General features: G+C 48.2%; 2 long non-coding RNA genes across 3 annotated transcripts; one reads left to right on the forward strand and one right to left on the reverse strand.

Annotated features, from left to right (window-relative positions):
* The first annotated feature begins 3,886 nt into the window (after positions 1-3,886).
* On the forward strand, positions 3,887-12,246 carry LOC111738189. 2 transcript variants are annotated; one of them, XR_002779745.1, is made up of 4 exons: positions 3,887-4,474; positions 6,241-6,369; positions 7,452-7,660; positions 11,367-12,246. It is a non-coding gene; the product is annotated as an uncharacterized LOC111738189 (long non-coding RNA). The 2 variants fall into 2 exon arrangements; XR_002779744.1 differs by lacking the exon at positions 3,887-4,474 and adding an exon at positions 5,666-5,799.
* On the reverse strand, positions 4,386-6,223 carry LOC111738190. The gene is made up of 3 exons (XR_002779746.1): positions 5,898-6,223; positions 5,118-5,340; positions 4,386-4,518 (listed from the first exon to the last, which is right to left on the reverse strand). It is a non-coding gene; the product is annotated as an uncharacterized LOC111738190 (long non-coding RNA).
* Positions 12,247-17,991: the final 5,745 nt, after the last annotated feature.

Genomic DNA, 17,991 nt, shown 5'->3' on the forward strand with positions numbered 1-17,991 from the left:
AATAAATAGCAAGATGGTAAATTTAAAACCAATCGTATCAGTAATCACATTAAATATATCCAATTAAAGGGCAGAGATTTTCATATTGAATACAAAAGCAAGACCCAGCTGCCTACAAGAAACCTGTTTTAAATACAAAGACTGGTTGTAAGTAAGGGATGGAAAAATTTATATCATGGAACACTATCAAAAAAAGCTGGAGTGGTGCTGTCAATAACAGACGAAGGAGACATCGATGCAAACAATGTTATCAGAAATTAAGAGGGTCGTTTCATAATAATAAAGCTGTCAATTCATTAAGAAGATATATCAATCATTAATGTTTATAAACCTAATAACAGGTTCAAAATACATCAAGGAAAAGATATGAAACTTTCATATATTTTTTTCAACGAGAAATAAACAAGTCACGATTGCACAGAGATTACAATATCTCTCTCTCAAGAACTGAGAGAACAAATTGCCAGAAATTAGTAAGGGTACAGACTTGAACAACAACTTCAACAAACTTAACCTAATTGGCATTTATAGAACATTCTACCAGGCAACAGCAGAATACACGATCTTTTCCAAGGCACAGAGAATATTTACCAAGATAGATGAAATTCTAGGTTACATAAAACAAATCTCAAAAATATTTAAATGAGTCAAGTCATACAATGCTTGTTCTGCTGACCAAAAAAGAATTAATTTAGAATTAATTTAGAATTTATTAATTCAACAAAAGCAAGATATCTGTAAAATACTCAAATATTTCGAAACTTAAATAACATACTTCTAAATAACTTATGGTACAAAGAAGAAATCCAAAGGAAAATTATGAAGTATCTTGAACTGAATAAAAATAGAAACATAACATATAAAAATTCGTGAGGTGCTGGTAAAACACAAATGAGAGAGAAATTTCACCCAAATGTTCAGAGCAGTTTTGTTTGTAATGGTTTCAAATTGGAGACAACCTAAATATTTATCAACAGTATCATCAATAGATAAACACACTCTATCCGTGCAAGGGAAAACTGCTCATAAATAATGAACTATTGAGACATGCGACAAGATGGATAAATCTCAAAATAATTATGCTGAGTAAAAGAAACCAGACAAAAAAGATTACTTAAGGTATGGTTCCATTTATATCAAATTCCAGAAAAGGCCAACCAATCTATAGTGATTAAAAGCAGATGGGGGTTTGCCACAGGACAGAGTGGAGTGGGCATGGGCGGCAGGTCAGCGTTACAAAGGGGCACAAGGAAATGTTCGGGGTGATGAATGTGTTCACCATTTTGATCGTGGCGATGGTTTCACAGATGTACACACATGACAAAACCTATCAAATTGTACACTTAAACATGCCGTTTATCATATGCCAAGTATACCTCAATCAGTCTGTTAAAAATAATTCCTAACTAGTGTTAATATTTTGTCTCTGACTTAGTACTAAGAACTTTTATACTTTCTGGTTTTTGCTTTTTATTTTTAAATAAAATATGAGGGAGTTTCCATTATGATCCCCATTTTATGAACAAGGACACTTATGCATAGTGAAATGACTAGTGTAATGTCACATGGTAGGTAGGTGACAGAGCTAGCATTCTGTCCCAAGCCAATTTTACTCCAGAAACGAGGCAGCCGAGACCTGGAATGCAGATTACAAACCTGATCTATCCTGGTTACTAATTTTGACCCAAATCACAGTGACCTTTACACCCAGCCTTGGGGAAGTAAAGGGATTTTCTGGGAAACTTTGTGTGATGGGATTGAGGGCACAGGCTCAGTGTTCTTGGAGGTGATGGTTAAAACCCCTGAGTGGAAGGGGAACAAACGTCTGTTGCCACACGTCACTTAGTCATTCCATGGTTGTGGAGAAGGGAGAGGTTTTATTGCTGTTTCACAGAGAGGGTTCGGGTCCCATAGAGTTGCAGAGCCAGGTCTGGGTGAAGCTGGGGATTCATTCCCAGTCCCGCCCCTCAAAAGTCTGTGCCTTCTGATACTGTCCCAGCCACCCCTCGCTGTGTGGCTCTGCCAGCAAAACCTGCTACAGCTCTGAACCTCCTTTTTAATTTTGAGTTTTTTCTGGTCCCAGAATTCTGGGGTGAGGGGCAGGGTGCTCCCAGCAAGAGAGACGGACACATGAAGGGGCACGATGGAATATGAGCAGCCCCCAGCTCTGTGCAGCTCTAACAGACATTTGACCTTCAGTATATTTGATTCGTTTGGGCCTCTTGTCTCTCATCTGTAAAATGGGGCAAACACAGCAACCTTAGGTGGTTCTTATGAGGCTCAGAGCTCCATGCAAACTGAACTCCAGTCCTTCCAACATCCCTCTGCAGGGCAGTGCCTCCTCCTCAGAGGACGAGATGTTCTGAGGCCTCCCTCCAATCTCTCTCTCCACCCCCTGCCAAAACTTTCTTTAAGAATTGCAGAAGAAAACTGTTTATCCCGGGGCTTCGGGGCTGGAAACACAGGCAGATGGCACCGGAATTAGCAACTTGGCAGACACAGAAAGTTCCGAACACAATCAGCTCGAAACAGCCCAGAACTTCTCCCTCCTCAGCCAAGTGTGGGGAGCAGCACTGGGAGCCCTTTCCTGGGTTGTGGTCTCCCTCTCCCCACATCCTGACCCAAGCATGTCAGCCAGAGGCCAAGGTAGGACTTGGGCCTAGGGGTTCCAGAGAAGAGGGGCAGAGATGGCTGACAGCTGCCGTTCACACTCCCACAGAGCAGGGTTGGTGGTGGGGTTGCCTGCCCAGCCACATTTTTCAGCTCCCTGGGCATTCAGGTGGAGGCAGGTGGCACTTCTGGCTAATGGAATGTGGGTGGGAATGATATAGGCCCCTCTGGGCTGAGCTGGTTGATGACCTAATGACCTTACCCTCACTCAGTCCCCTTCCCTGGTGACTCTGGAGGCCATGTGTGTAGATGACATCATCACAGATGGAAGTTGCTGAATTCCTGTATCACTGCTCAGAGAAGGTGCCTTGCTGGGGGAGATCCCTGGACCAGCAACATGTGGGAGAGAAACTGGCTCCTCTTGGGTGAAGCCACTGAGATGTGGGGGTATTTGTTACAGCACCTCACCTGTCCTGAGTGATACAACCCAGTCCCTCTCCTCATCCAGCCCTTCATCCAGCAGGTGCATATCAAGATCCTCTGGGTGCCAGGCTCTGTGCTGAGCACGACACAGACATGAATGAGATCCATAGGACCCCGCCCTCAGGGAGTGCTTGGGCACAGTTGGAGAAACAGCCAAATAAACGAGTAAATGAACAACAATCACAAAAATTTACATGATTTGAAAAGTGCTGCAAATGAAAAAATGATAATGAGAAACAAATGCCAGATTTGGGGAGGCTGTGGGTGGGGGAATCTTGGGGAGGGGTTGAGATGTGCCCGAGGAGGAGGGAGCTGCAGGGTGGGAAGAACTTTCTGCAGAAAGAACAGCAGGTGCATCCACACCATGCTGGCCAAATGCCCCAGCTTTATGCAAATGACTTCACTGCACCCTCACAATAACCTTGGGGGTCAGGGTGGACTGCAGCCCCAGAAAGGTGTAATGGGGTATGAAAGATGTGAAGTCAGGTCACCTGGCCCTGAAGGGGCCCGCTAGGATCAATCTGCCCTCAGGGAGCAGGGATGGGTTAGGGCCTGGAGGAAGAAGAGCTTGAAGGCCTGGTTGGGCTTAGCACTTAGGTCCTGTGACATGGCCAGGAACGCCTCGCAGTCCCATAGGAATATGACCCCAATGGCTGCAGAAGGGACCTAGAAATGCAATCTGAGGTCATGGGAAGAGGGTGGGCCAGCATCTGATGTGGGCCTCTAGGGCTAGCTCTGAGTCCTTGGACAATGTGCTCGGTGGAGCAGCTCCAACCCTCAGGCAGGGGTGAGGAGTGAGGGAGAGGAGGTGAGTCAGTGACTCCGAGACCTCAGATTCTGGCCATCTCTGCAGTTGTTCTTCAACCCACATAAGTTTCCTGAGCTCTGACAGCGCACAGGCCCTCTGTCCTCGGCCCTGTGTTCTTGGCCTTGTGTCCATCACCCTGATCCCCCCAGGCCTGGGACACAGGAAGATTCTTCACTAGACGGGAACTCGTGGGCATTCACAAGGCTGGTGAGGAGAGGGTGGCGCTCAGACCCCAGGTCGGAGCCTCTGCTCTCTCCCAGGCCCAGGCGCTGGGGTTTCTCTCTGGCTCCTGGAACCTGGGATGCATCCAGCTCAGCACAAACGAAATGTGAGAAATGTAAAGAATGTTCTGCTCCAGAAACCTCCCAGTCTACCCGAGGCGCAGAGCAATTTCTTTCTGATTAAGCAAAATGTCACAGGTCACCGTGTGACCACTTTTAACGTTGAATCTTTTCTGATTTCCTCACTCCCAAGTGTCTTCTCTGCCTCCAGTTCTATCGGTGCCTCTGAAGCAGGACCCTTTAGTTTCTCCACCTCCTTCTTCCTGCCGTCCAGTGTTCCTCAGCTTCTGCTGTGAGTTCCGCAAGGTTCTGGTCCAGGGAAGCATCCCAGACCTCCTGCGTGGAGGGGAGAGCCCAGAAGATGAAGACGTGACCTTGCCTGCCCTCCAGAGTCTAGCTCTCTCATGGGGACCTCGGGGCGGGGGCAGAAAGGGAATCTGCATTGATAATGCAAAGATTGCTGTCCCTAGGGCCTCCCTCTATTAGCATACTTATCTTTCCAAGACAAGCAGACCGGGGAAGCAAGAATCTGTCTCCCCATAGCCAGGTGTCCCCTTAGAGTCCTCAGCTAAGTTGCATCAGTAACTGTTTGTCAAAGAAAGGCCCGCAGGAGGTAAATGGGACTTGAGATTTAGAGGCTGAATCACTGACTCAGCTTCCAAGCCCTTCTGGAAAGCAGCCAGTGCAGAGAATGGACGCATCTCCCACGCAGTCGGGTGTCTGGCTCCCCATATAGCCCCGGCTGCCCCAGCTCACCAGCCCATGGAGTAGGCTCCACAGAGCCACTGAGCTGATGTGTGTTTTCATGCCGCGCGTGGTGTTGCTTTGCTTCTGTAGGCTCATTACGGGGAAATGGGCTGTCGACATGGCATCAGAAGAGAACAGAAGGAAAACGAGCTAATTTCCTGGTTGTGGACATAATGGGGGATTCTTACCTTTGCAGGCTGCTGTTTGCACAGGGAATTTGCAGGGCAATCCCAGGGCTGGAGGGCTATGCAGTTCTCGGGCTGATGAGACAGTTTGCAGGAATTGTGTCTGGTGGGGCCAACTGATTTATGCAATATGGTCTAATGGCCCCATCAGAGTGCTTGTGAGACCATTGTCCCCTTACAACAGATGGGCAAAGACACAGCCATCCTCACTCCCAATCAAGAGCACCTGGGACAGAAACCAAAAGGACAGAACATTCTCAGGTGCCCCTGCTCTGCTCTGCCTACCACTCCCTTCTTGGGAGCTGCCTCTAACCCACCAGGAAGCAGCTCTACCTGCTCTGAGGTAGAGAGGTTCCTGGGGCACTTGCTCACGGAAGACCTCGAACCTGCTCATGGAGAATTCCAGACCCAGAGGCCTGAAAATCAGGAAGCAACAAACTGCGGGCTTCTCCTCTTCCCTGCATGTTCTCCAATTTGTCCTCCTCCCTATGCCTCCAGCTCACACTGGCCTCCCTCTTCTTACTCCTTCCCCATACTCTGCAGGGCAGGGTGGGGCGGGGGGAACGAAGCATGGACCTCAGAGACAGAAGGTTAAGGTTGGGACCTGCTCTGCCATCCTGAGCTGTGTGATCTTGGGCAACTCACTTGATTTCTCTGGGACTCCATCTTCTCCATGTAAAACGAGGTATTTAAATTCATTTGTTCCTTCCTTCGTTTACTTATGCATCTATTCATGCATGTGTACTATGGTGATGGAAATCAAGGTATTGTTAAAGCACATACCTTATGGTTAGAGCACAGTGTCCAGTGGGAATGTCAGGGACATCATCCTGTCACTGTGGACCCAGCCCCACTTCGGTGTGCTCTGCAGAGTGCCCAGCCTTTCTGGGCATCCTGGGGCCCACATGAGTGACAAATGTTCAGGCAGCCAGTGTCTGGTAGAATGTGGGGACCCTGGGTCTCTGCTCCTCCTGAAACTCTAGACAGCTTTCTGTCAACCTTCTCCTGCAAGCCCACGATGCAGGGGCAGAGCAAAGTTGGGCTAATAATGCATGGCTATTTACTGTGCACTTGCTACGTATCAGTCATTGAGCCCAATCCTTACCCTGTTTACTTCTCACAACAGCCCTGTTAGCTGGGCCATTTTGCAGATGAAAAACCTCAGACCTGGGGAAAGGATGTGGTTTGCCCAAGGTCACATGACAGGATTTCAGCCTCCTTCAACTGGCTCATTAGTCCATGTGGACTTGTCCATGTGAATGTGTGCAGAGTTACTTTTATTATCCTTCTCTTCCAGCATCCACTGGCCAGGAGAGCAGGGTCCTGGTCCCAGTCTGGCCATTCTGAGCCCATTTCTAATATGTCCTGGGGTTACTGCTCCTACACAGGAACACTGACCACTTCTTTGAGCCCAGCCATCCTCCAAGGGCATAGTGAGCAGACACTACTGCTGCTGTGGGGGAAGGCAGCTTGTTGTTCATCAGGCTTCCTTTATATACCCGTGATTGATGGTTCAACTAGGCCCTCTGCAGCTTGAAAGGATGGGTGTAGCTCTCAGGGAAGTGGAGAGAGTGAAAGACAAAGGAAGGAGAAATGGTCAAGTTCATTCACTTCTTTGTTGACTATGTAAATATTACTTAGCACTTACCACATGCTGGACACTGTGTTCCTCCAGATGTGTGGGGATGGGGAGCTACAGTGCAGGATTAGGGCTTGTTGAGCTATGATTGAATTCAACTCAGATTGGTTTAGGTAGAAAAGACAACATATTTGCTCAGGGAAGTGGGGTGAGGCGAGTGTTGCCAGCTCCAGGCCTGTCTTGACTCAAGGGGGCTCCAACAAACTGCAACCACTCTGCTCTGGGCAGCATTTCAGAGCTGGGAATACATCGGGGAGCAAGGCAGGAGGTGCTGGCCACCTTCTTGGGGCTCAGAGTCAGTGTGATCAGGGCACATGTGTGGTCTCTCTGTCTCTGTCTCTCTCTGTGTCTGTCTGTCTGTCTGTCTCTCAATATATCAGGCAGGCTGTTCTCAAGATACTGCCAGCAATTCTGGTTCATACTGATCAACTTAGGTACTCTTAAATTTTTCAGAAAAAAAAAAAAGAAAGAAAAAACAACCATGATCTAATTCTGATAGGACCAACTTGAGTCACAATGGCCAGGGGAAGAAATTACTGATTGGTTAACCCTGAGTCACATGCTCACCCCTGGCGCCAAGTGTGGTCTCAGCCCTATAGCTAAACCATGTAGATAAAGAGTGGGGAAAGATGAGGTGGGGATAGGGGTAAGGAGGACAATACACGAAGTAAATTTGTTTCTTGCCTCTTGCTTGGCAGCTATGCTGGGACAACCAAACTCAGCTGGGCTCATGAGAGGGACCTTGAGGAACCTCCACAATCAGAAGGAGACAATGCACCTGCAGTCCAGCACCCGCTCCAGGCTCTGACCACCAGATCCACCGACCAGACCTGCTTTGGGTCCACCCCAGCCACAATGATGCTGGCTGTCCACACACTCAACTCTACTCTCTGGCTGTGCGACCCGAGTGAGCTCCTCAACTTCTCTGAGTCTAAGAGTCCTCATCTCTAAAATGGGAATGATTAACTGACCTTATAGCAGGGACTGTGGTTGTGAGAGTTAGCGACAAGCTCTGTGAATCACCTGGCTTTGGGCCCAGCACAGAGTAGGCACTAAATGAGCAGAGTTGTATACGGGAGGTGCTCATGGAATGCCAGCCACTGTTGTGACCTCTAGTCTGGTTCTTTGCAAGTGGGATGATGCGTGTTGCTGGTGTGTCTGTCTCCCCCATCTGACTAAGACCCCCTCAAACACAGGATCTTTCTCTTGGTGCCCAGAGTCCTGCCCATGACCCATTGCTCTGTGGTGATATCTGCTGAGTCATTAGAAGCTGACATGCTGGAGGACAGAAAAACAGGGAGGGCACTTCGTGGTCGTTTTCCAACAGCCTCCGGGCCTTGAACTTCTCTCGATGTCTGTTTGCGGCTGCACATGTCTCTGCAGGATGTAAATTTCTTGGCAGCAGAGGGAGTTATTTAAAGTCCCCATGAAAACAGCTGGGCCTTGATGGCAACAGAGCAGTTATCAGAGCCAGGGCCTGAGAGGTGCCTGAATGGGCAGGGATGCACAGGCGGGATTTCTTCTAAGCCTTTCAGAGATGCTTGTGTTATGGCCATGTTCGAGATGTGAAGACACAGTCTGACCTTGGCAGTGTGAAGGGGCAGCCTCGCACGCGCAGTGGGCAGGCGTTTGTGAATGCTGCTGTGACTGGGGACTTGGGGAGGCTTGTCCACTTTCTCCTCTAATCTCATCATTCTTAGAAGTTCCCTGAGAGCTGGGCTGCATGCGGCAGCTATGCGAGGAGGTACCCTTTCAGCGTCATCAAAAATAGGCCTCACTGGCGGTTACTGGATTAATCAGTCTACCCAGCATGGACACCTATTGTGTGCTGGGCCCTAGGCTAGCTGCTTCACGAAGACCCCTGACAAGGAGGCTGGCACATGATACCTATTAGCTGTTACTAATATTGTTGTTATTTATATGCTCACCCCCATTCCTTCCACCCTTGTCCTGTCATCAAAAGCCAGGCCTCCCTCCTCCCTGACCCATCTTCCTCCAGGTTCTTACATCAAGGGCTTCGTTCCTTTTCATTGGCTCAGTTAATTTTGAACCCAACATATTAGAGTTGGGACTGAGTTCTTATCATCTTGGCACACCATCTTGGCTTAGTGCAATTCAGTCGCTGTGAGAACAAAAATATTCCTCTGTCAGGTCAGTGGTGGCCAGCGTGTGGTTGTCTTTTTGTTTTTGATTATGGTTCACAATTAGGCTAACATTGTTTTCTCCTTTCTCACCTTCCAAATAGAGACCATTATCAATAGACACTGTCATTTGTTTCCAGATACCTAAGCAAGGACCTTCCCACACAGAATCATAGATTCTTGGACCACTGGAGTGGAGAGGAGCTAGGGAGATCATCTTGTTCAACACCCTCAGTTGGGAAACTAAGGCCCAGAGTGGGGCTATAACCTGTTCAAGGTCATGTAGAGGTTCAGTGACAGAACAGGGACCAGGACTCACTCTCCTGATCCACAACAGATGCTCTCTCATTTCTGCCTTAGCCACCAGATGAATCCCCAGCCTGGGACTGGTTGGTCCAGAATTCCAAGCCTGGAACAGATCAGGGAGGGGTGGGCTGGACAGGAGGCATGGACTTGGGTGGAGGGTGATAAACTTAAGTCTATGGAGTAGAGTTCTCACTCAGGGACCCCTTTAGCTCTGGAGGGGCCAGTAAATGAGGGTCTCCCCAGGCCTGATTGGGCCTGAGGGACAGGCTTTAACCCGATGTCACCGCTGCCTGGGGTGAGATTGTCACAGGCTCTCGATAAAATGAAAAAAAGGTCAATGTAATCTGTTGGTATAAAGTTATCAACTGTTAACATCTCTCAAATGAGCGACCTCAGTTTGGGCGATGCATTTAAAATCGGTGTAATTTAGCAACGAACTTCATGGACTGGCTGGGCTTTTCTGAGAGTCTGTGCACAGTGTTAGGAGGTGCAGGTATGTGTCTGCTCTTTTCCTCTGCCTTTAGGGTCATAAATCATCCTGCAGAGGCACAGTGAAGTTGGACCCCCCCTTTTTTCCGGCCAGGTTGTTGAACCGGTTGGGGGCCTTTCCACCCCGGGCGTGGTTCCCCCTTTCCCCCCCTTCTTGGTTTTTCATTTGTCTTTTTTTTTATTATTTCATTAAGAGGGTTTCTCATTCATATCTGACATTGAGTAGGTGCTAGTGGCGTTAGGAGAGTGACTCTCACCGTTGTGTCTGGAGCCCTTGTCTGGGTGGGAGATGATGTGGGCCATCGACCTTGGCTTTGGGGTCTGGGTTTAGTGGCGAGTTGAGTGGCCATGTCAATGCTGAGAGCTCTGGACTGCCTCCCCTTGTTTTCCACGAGAATTGCCCCTCACTCTGAGATCGAGGTATACTAGTCTTTGGGCTGCCCGCTATTTGGGATAAAGAACAGGACCCTGATGGGGGCTTCCAGGCCACATCAGATGTGGCCTTGATGTGTCTGTCAGTCACCCCTTCAGCTCCTCTTCTGTGTCATGCCCCTTCTTACCTCTGGGCCTTTGCACATGACCCTCTATTTTTATCTCTATCCCCATTGCCCATCCCCCAGCCCCATGAAGATATAAACAACCCAAAACAGGAACCTGTCTTCTCTGCTCTCCACTACGTACCTCTCATAAGAGCCATTCTGAGCCTGGTCAGTGCAAATACGTAAATGGTAGAAAATAACATTATTAATTGTGAGGTTTTACAAACTAATGATTTTACATGTTGAAAGTGTCGACTCCATAATAAGATAAATCAATCATTTATTAATAGTTAAAAAAGGCCGCATCATAATTTCTTTAAGCAACATAGCCCCCATACTTGAATGTGGGAAGCCCTCAGCAAGGAATTTGAGTACGAGGGGGCAGAAAGAAATGATTTCTAATACATGAAGACTCACGAACTCGTGACCATGTATATATTCGGTAAAACCAATCGTTTTACTTAGAAATGAAATGAAATGGTCTTGAGATCATAGAGCCAAGATCTGAGGTCCCTGACAGTCATGGCAGGGGCAAAAAACAGACAAAACCAGCCTGGCATCAGATTTACCCTGCAAACAGGCCACAGATCTAAAGCTAGGCCAAGTCATTTTACTAAATTAACATTAGTACTTATTATTGTTATCATTCTTTTAACTAACTTTATTGAGCCACATACTATGTGCCAAGTCATTCATATACACTTATATAGTTTAATTCGGCACAACAACTGCATGAAGAAAAACATCTCTATTTTACATATAAGGAAATAGGTGTAGAGAGATTGAGTCACTCTCCCAGGTCCTATGGAAGCAAGTGGTGCCCCCCCAGGTCTGTTGGACCACAGACCTCATGCTTCCAGCCCTCTGGCTGCACCACCCTCAGAGCCTCAGTTTCCTCATCTGTACGAGCAGGGCTGGGGGTCAGGGGTAGGGTGTGGGCATCCTGCCCTGACCAGCTCTGGGGCGTGAATGGGAGTGGGATGAGGAGGTGCTTGGGAGTGCTGACCTGACATCCCTCTGTTTTTTTTGTCTCTGTGACTGGCTCTCTCCCTGACTGTGGACCTCCCAGTGTAAGGACCCTGCTATAGTCATAGCCTGTCATGAGAACAGTCAATGCTCAAGCATCTTTTCCCACCAGGTGCTGGTCTAGACACTTCCTACCCATCAGCTGGAGCTGGGAGATGGCATTGGAGTTGGCAAAACAGAAGGCTGGAGACATGGCGCTGATGAGCAAGCATGGTGGCCTGCACCGCAGCCTGGATGGAGGCCCCATGAAAACCGCTGAGGGACGATGACCCCCTGTGTCCATGTGGCTGGTATTTCCTTTACAGACTTTCCCCATTCTCATCTCATCTTGGTCAAACCGTGGAACATTGGCCTAGGTCAAACTCATTCTTCACTGTGGCCAATTAATTTCATTTGGCCATCAATTGGTACAGGTTTGCTAATCAAAAAGAACTGGGCAGCTGTTCATAATTCTAAAAGTGGAGAGGTAAAAGAATTTAAGCGATGCCTGCCATGTTATTGTATTAATATGGTTCTATATTTATTGCCTGTTTTTTTTTAAAGATGAATTTTTAGACCTGTTTTAGGTTTACAATAAAATCGAGAGGAAGGTACAGAGATTTCCCATATACTCCCTGCCCTCACACATGCACAGTCTCCCCAGTTATCAACATATTACTCACCAGAATGGTACATTTTTTGCAAAGGATGAACCTACATTAATACATCATAATCATTTAAAGTCCATAGTTTACCTTAGGGTTCACTCTTGGTGTTGTACATTCTCTAGGTTTAGATGAATGTGTAATGACATATATTCATCATTATAATATCATACCAAGTGTTTTCACTGCCCTACAAATCCTCTGTATTCAGCCAATTCACCTGCCTCCTCCTCAACCCAGCAAACACTCATCCGTTTATTGTCTCCACAGTTTTGCCCTTTCCAGAATGTCATATAGTTGGAATCATATTGTATGTAGCATTTTCAGATTAGTTTCTTTCACTTAATATTATGCATTTAAGTTTCTTCCATGTCTTTTTATGGCTTGATAGCTCATTTCTTTTTACTGCTTAATAATATTTCATTGCTTAGATGTATCACAGTTTATTTATCCATTCACCTACTGAAGGATATCTTGGTTGTTTCTAAATGTTGGCAATTATGAACAGATACCCGTGTGCAGGGTTTTGTGTGGACACACATTTTCACCTCCTTTAGGTGAGCATTAAGAAGCACGACTGCTGGATCATATGGAAAGAGTATGTTTAGTTTTGTAAGAAATTGCCAAACTGTCTTTCAAAAGTGGCTGTACCATTTTGCATTCCCACAAAGTAATGGATGAGAGTTTTTGTTCCTTTAAGATGGGGATAATAATACCAATATCACAGTGTTTGTGTTCCCTCCTGGAATGTGAGCCTAGGACAGGGGCCAAACTCAGTGAATCTTGATGGACAAGGCAGGGAGGGGGAAAAGTGTTTAGGGAGAGGGCACAGCATGAGCAAAGGCCTGGAGACATCAATCGCCTTTCGCCGCTGCCTGGCTATAACCCGAGCATCCGCCACAGCTGAAGGTGGGGCAGATCCTGGGGTACCAGCGCTGAAACGTGACCCATTCTTGGGCATCCAGCTAGGAGAGGTGTTGGAAAAATTTAAATGTAATGTTTAAGTTCATGGATTTGGGAGCCAACTGCCTGATTACAAATCCTGCCTCTGACATTTTTCTACCCATTTAATGTTGGGCAAATTACTTAACCTCTTTTTGTCTCAGTTTCCTCATCTGTGAAGTGGGGATAATGACAACGCCTCCTCACTGGGCTGGATGAAGAGCAAACCTGTGTGAAGTGCTTCCAGGGGTGCCTGCCCCCTGCAGGCATTATGGGAGATTTACTGGGATTGATGCGAATCGGGTGCCTGGCACCTGTGGTTCCCTCTAATTCTCGGAACCACCAGGCCGATGGGGTGGTAGAACCATTGGTCACTTTGAAGATACTGAATCTCAAGAGGTGATGTGGCTTCTTTGAGGTCACGTGACTGAGCAGGTGAGCAGGGAGCTGAGATTAGCCTTTCTGTCTGACTTTGGAGCCCACTCAGTGCCCAGCACATTGTCTGACCTGGGGTGGGGGCTGCCCTCCCCTCTTACCCCTCTGGAAGTTTCCTAGAGCACCAGCCCCTGTGAACCCAGACCCATGGGTTCACAAAGAGATTCCCAGATGCTCCCAAAGAAGGGCCATCCATACACACACATGGCCCAGAACCGCTGGGGATCATTCTTCCTCTTGCCCCCTCCTGCCTCAGCCAAAACCCCTGCATACAAAGGCCCCTCTCAGTCCCTTCCACAGGAGACAGGAGCTCTCCTCAGATAGTAATAGAGGCCAGCTTACCAGCCCTTCCTTGTAATTAATATAAGAAAAGCGTTTCTGTAGAAATCTCTGCCTGGATTAACCACTGGCTGGAGGATTTAACTCATGTACACACAGAAAATCTCCACAGACTTGTCTCCTAATATTTATTCTGATGACTGAAACATGCAGATAAGGTGAGTGCCTTATGATGGAACCGCAGAATAAATTTACATTCTCTAAGCCACAAAGAGCTGCATATGTATCTGGGTTCCGGGCCTGGCTGGGGGCCCAGGAAGGGAGAAAGCCAGCTTCCGGCCCATGGAATGTTCTGACTGGCATTTTTCCAGCAGCAAAGACTCAAATCTGAGAATCTCAGCACCTTAGAACCCAAAAGTCCTTGACTCCCAGGATCTGAAATTCCTGTCTTAGAATCGTCAATGAATAGAATCTTAAAATTATAAAATGTTGAGTCAGAATCACAGGGTTTTAGAATTCTAGGGATCTTAACCATTGTTTTGTCCAGACACCCAGTTGTCATTCCATTCCCTTCCACAATGTGTTTCTGAGCAATACGAGTGCATTGCAGGCTTTTGATGATGCTCCTAGCGTCACCTCCTCTGGGAAGCCCTCCCTGGCTCCCCTGGCTGGTTCAGAACTCCCGTTATAGGCCCTTATGGATTCTAGTTACTTTGCACTATGAAACCCACCAGGGGCGTCATTTCAAACCTGACCCTTCCCTATCCTCTGCCACTATGAATCCTGAAGGGTAAGGAAGGGTCTGTTTTTGTTCATTTGTGACTCCCCAGCACAGAAACTGGTGTATAGTAGATGGTCAACAAATGTATCTCACAAGGTGACACTGTACCCCCAAGTGCAATGGTTCTGCCCCATAAGGCTGGATCATAGGCATCCTCATCCCCGGGTAACTGGGGCCTGGCTGAGGCCACACAAGGGAGGATATAGTGATGACATCTCTCAGATGACTGAGACCTTCTCCTACTCTGTATCTGTTTTCATTTACTGAGCATCATCAGGCTGAGACACTTCCTGGGAGAGAAAGAGAACAGGACCCGGATCTCTCTGGGTGTTCAGAGAAGCCATGTGACCCGCTGAATCGGAGCCCTGGCCGTGGAGCCAGATGCCTGCATTTGAACCCTGGCTCTTTTACTCCCTAGCTGAGTAGCCTTGAATACATTGTTTGACACTTTCTGTGCCTCAGTTTTCCCAGTTGTAAAATCGGGTTGGTGAGAGTTCCTATCTCACATTAAATGAATGAATAGATATAAAACTCAGCACTTACACAGGAAATACTCAATAACTGCTCAAGTCTTTGTATCAGGTGTTCATGCTCAGCAGTGACCATCCCACAAGGAAAAGACACTAAAGGGCAAAGTAAATGAAGTGACTCAACAGTTAACACCAACCACTGGCCACCCTGGTGTTGGCAAAACGGAGATGGAGGCCAGGCATGGGGGCAATGGCGTGGGCTCCACTTACCAAGGCTGATTTAGCTGCTGCTGCTGCTGCTGCTGTTGCAAAACCAACCTGCAAGCACCACGGACCATCACTGAGCTCCTGAAATTGGCACCATTTCACGAGGGGACCAACTGGCAAACTGACCACACTGGGGCCCTCACATGTGGAAAGGCCAGTGGTTTGTTCTCACAGGAGCAGACCGATGTTCCTGGTGGAGGTTGTCTGTCTTGCCTGTGGGGTCTCAGCCAAAACCACCATCTGAGAGTTCAGGGAGTGTCTGATCCACTGGCCTGGGGGCCCACATAATAATGTGTCAGACCAGGGGACCCGCTCTACTGTGAAAGAGGTGCAGGAGCAGGCTTATGAGTAAGGAACCCGTTTGTATCACAGACGGCCCACTCAGACGCTGCCAACATTCCAGAGTGTTGGAATGCTCTCCTGCAGGCTCAGCTAAAGTGCTGCTTGGAAGGGAATGTTCTGTGAGGACGGGGTCCGCCCCACAGGAGGCAATATGTGCACTGAATCAAAGCCCTTTATAAGAGGCTGTGTCCCCAATAAGAAGAATACAAGGGTTTGAGAAACAACAAGTAGAAGCCCAAGGGGTCCCACTTACCGCTACTCCCAGCGAACCACCGGGGGGACTGGTGATCCCCACCCCTCAAGGCCGGGTTCTGTAGGATTAGATGTCTTGCTCTCCAAAGGACCATGTGTGCCAATGATCACAGAAAGAGTTTCTGGTTTGTTTGCTATGATAGCTACCTAGGGGCCTTGGAATCCTCATATCCAGGGACTAGAGGCCAAGAATGGGGGTGGGGGTGGGGAGGGTCACCATCTGGAGAAGGGCGATCGACTCAGATCGGTTAGTCTGATGAGACAGGGTAGGGCTGCTGCAGTGCAGTGGGGGCAGGGAGGAATATGTGTGAACCCTAGACGATTCAACTGGGTACCTTTCGATGCTCTCTTGACAACCTATGTCTGTAAATGGGCATCCTTGCCTGAGAAGAGCATGGTGACCAGAAGATCAGGCCCCTTAGGGCCACATTATCACATAAACCACCAGAGTGAGGGTACAAGAAATCTAGAATGGACAGAGGAGGAAGGAGATGATGAGCATCAATTACAGCTCGGAGTCCCAATCCAGTGGTGACAGCTGCATTTGTCCCACTGACCTCCTCCTTCTAAGTTCGCCCTCTGAAAGAGGGGGCCAGCAGAATGTTTGAAAAGACCCTCCCTAAGTGTTTCCCAAATGGAGAAATGGATCCAAGCAGCAGGCTAGATGAGGAGAGATGTGGGCAGCCCAGGCAGGGCAGAGGCACCAGAAATGATGCATTAAAGAAAACATTTATCAAAACATTTATCACCGACTGTGACAGACGGTGAGGAGAGGCCGGCTCAGATGCCCTGACGGCTTAGCCATCCCCTTCCTCTCCTCACTCCTCCGTGCCGGGCCAGGTTGGCAGAGGTGTCATCAGACCTGCATCACGGTTTGACTTCTTTCCCTCCAGTCCTGCTTCCTTTCCCTTCTTTTCACAGTTGTCGATCCCTAATAAACATCTCTTATCCCCAAATGCACTCCATGTTTGTTTTTCTAGGATCTATTTTGCAACAGAGAGGAAATCAGTGACTATGTATCAGTCAACCCTGAGTTAGAGTCCAATGTCCATTACTTAATTAGCGGGGAAACTCGATGCAAAAACAGCTTGTCTCTCTCTACTTCAGTTTTCTCATCTAAAATGGGGCTAATAAAATCCTCTGACCTTGCAGGGATGTGGAGAAGGAATAGAAAAATGCTTTGTAAAGGAAAATACACACACGCGCACACACACACACACACACACACACACGTGTGCCTGCGCCTGTGCCTCTGGTACAGGCTAAGAGCTACGAGAAATGGGGCCTGGCTGGCTCTGAGGTAATGCTGGGGAAGAGGTCTGGGTGCTCTGACTCCCGTGGCTAGCACACCAGCATGCTCCCATTATGGATGCAGTCCCAAGTCCCCACAGAATGGAGGGGCGGATGGTAAAGGTGGATGGTAGGGCGGGCAAGAAGAGCTGGGGGCGGTGAAGAATTATTCTGTTATTCTCTCCGCGTCTTCCAAGAAGCCTCCCTCCCCTGCTCCGGCTGCTGCACCGCATCTCAGATTGGAGCATCTAGATCCATCAAAACGAGGGGTGGATGTGATGGCTGCATATTCACGGGAGGGAAGGATAAAATCTACGGGAGCTTCACGAGCTTCCTCTCCCCGTGTGAGTGAGCTGATAGGCCAAGATGGGCCACGGATTTTCTGAGAGCCCCAGGCTAGATGAGGAGAGATGTGGGCAGCCCAGGCAGGGCAGAGGCACCAGAAATGATGCATTAAAGAAAACATTTATCAACAAATCAGGGAAAGAACATTCCCTCCTTCCCTTTTTGAAGAGCCCTTGAGTGATGGTTCCCAGATCCTCCTGTCTCGATGTTTGCCTTTTGCCGAAGGTGATGGATGTGAAAGCAGCTCTAATGAGCGGGGCCTGGGCCTTGAGACATTCACGAGGCCGTCCATCTCCATGCATCTCTCAGCTGTCAGCATGGCCCTTTGGAGATAAACATTGATTTACTCTAAGGACTGGGGGTTAGGGCATAGGCAGATGCAGCCAAATAGAGATGAGGAGCCTGAACTAGCTGGGGGGTGGGTGGTCAGAGGGGGTTCTCTGGGACTGTTTATCAGGGCAGTCATGAGAGCCTCCACAGTTTTCCCTACACAACCCACAGATTCTCCAGAGGTGTGGGCCAGTGGGGCAGTGGGGCAGTGGTCCAAGACCATGCCTGGCCCTCTCCTCAGCCTCAGTGGTTCACAGTAGAGGTGGGAGTCTTCCAGACCAGAGTTCAAATACCAGCTTAGACTCTTGGCTTTGTGACATTTGGCACATCATTTAACTTCTCTGTGCTTCATTTTTTTTT

This window comes from Pteropus vampyrus, unplaced genomic scaffold, assembly GCF_000151845.1.
Source record: "Pteropus vampyrus isolate Shadow unplaced genomic scaffold, Pvam_2.0 Scaffold36, whole genome shotgun sequence".
Classification (NCBI taxonomy): domain Eukaryota; kingdom Metazoa; phylum Chordata; class Mammalia; order Chiroptera; family Pteropodidae; genus Pteropus; species Pteropus vampyrus.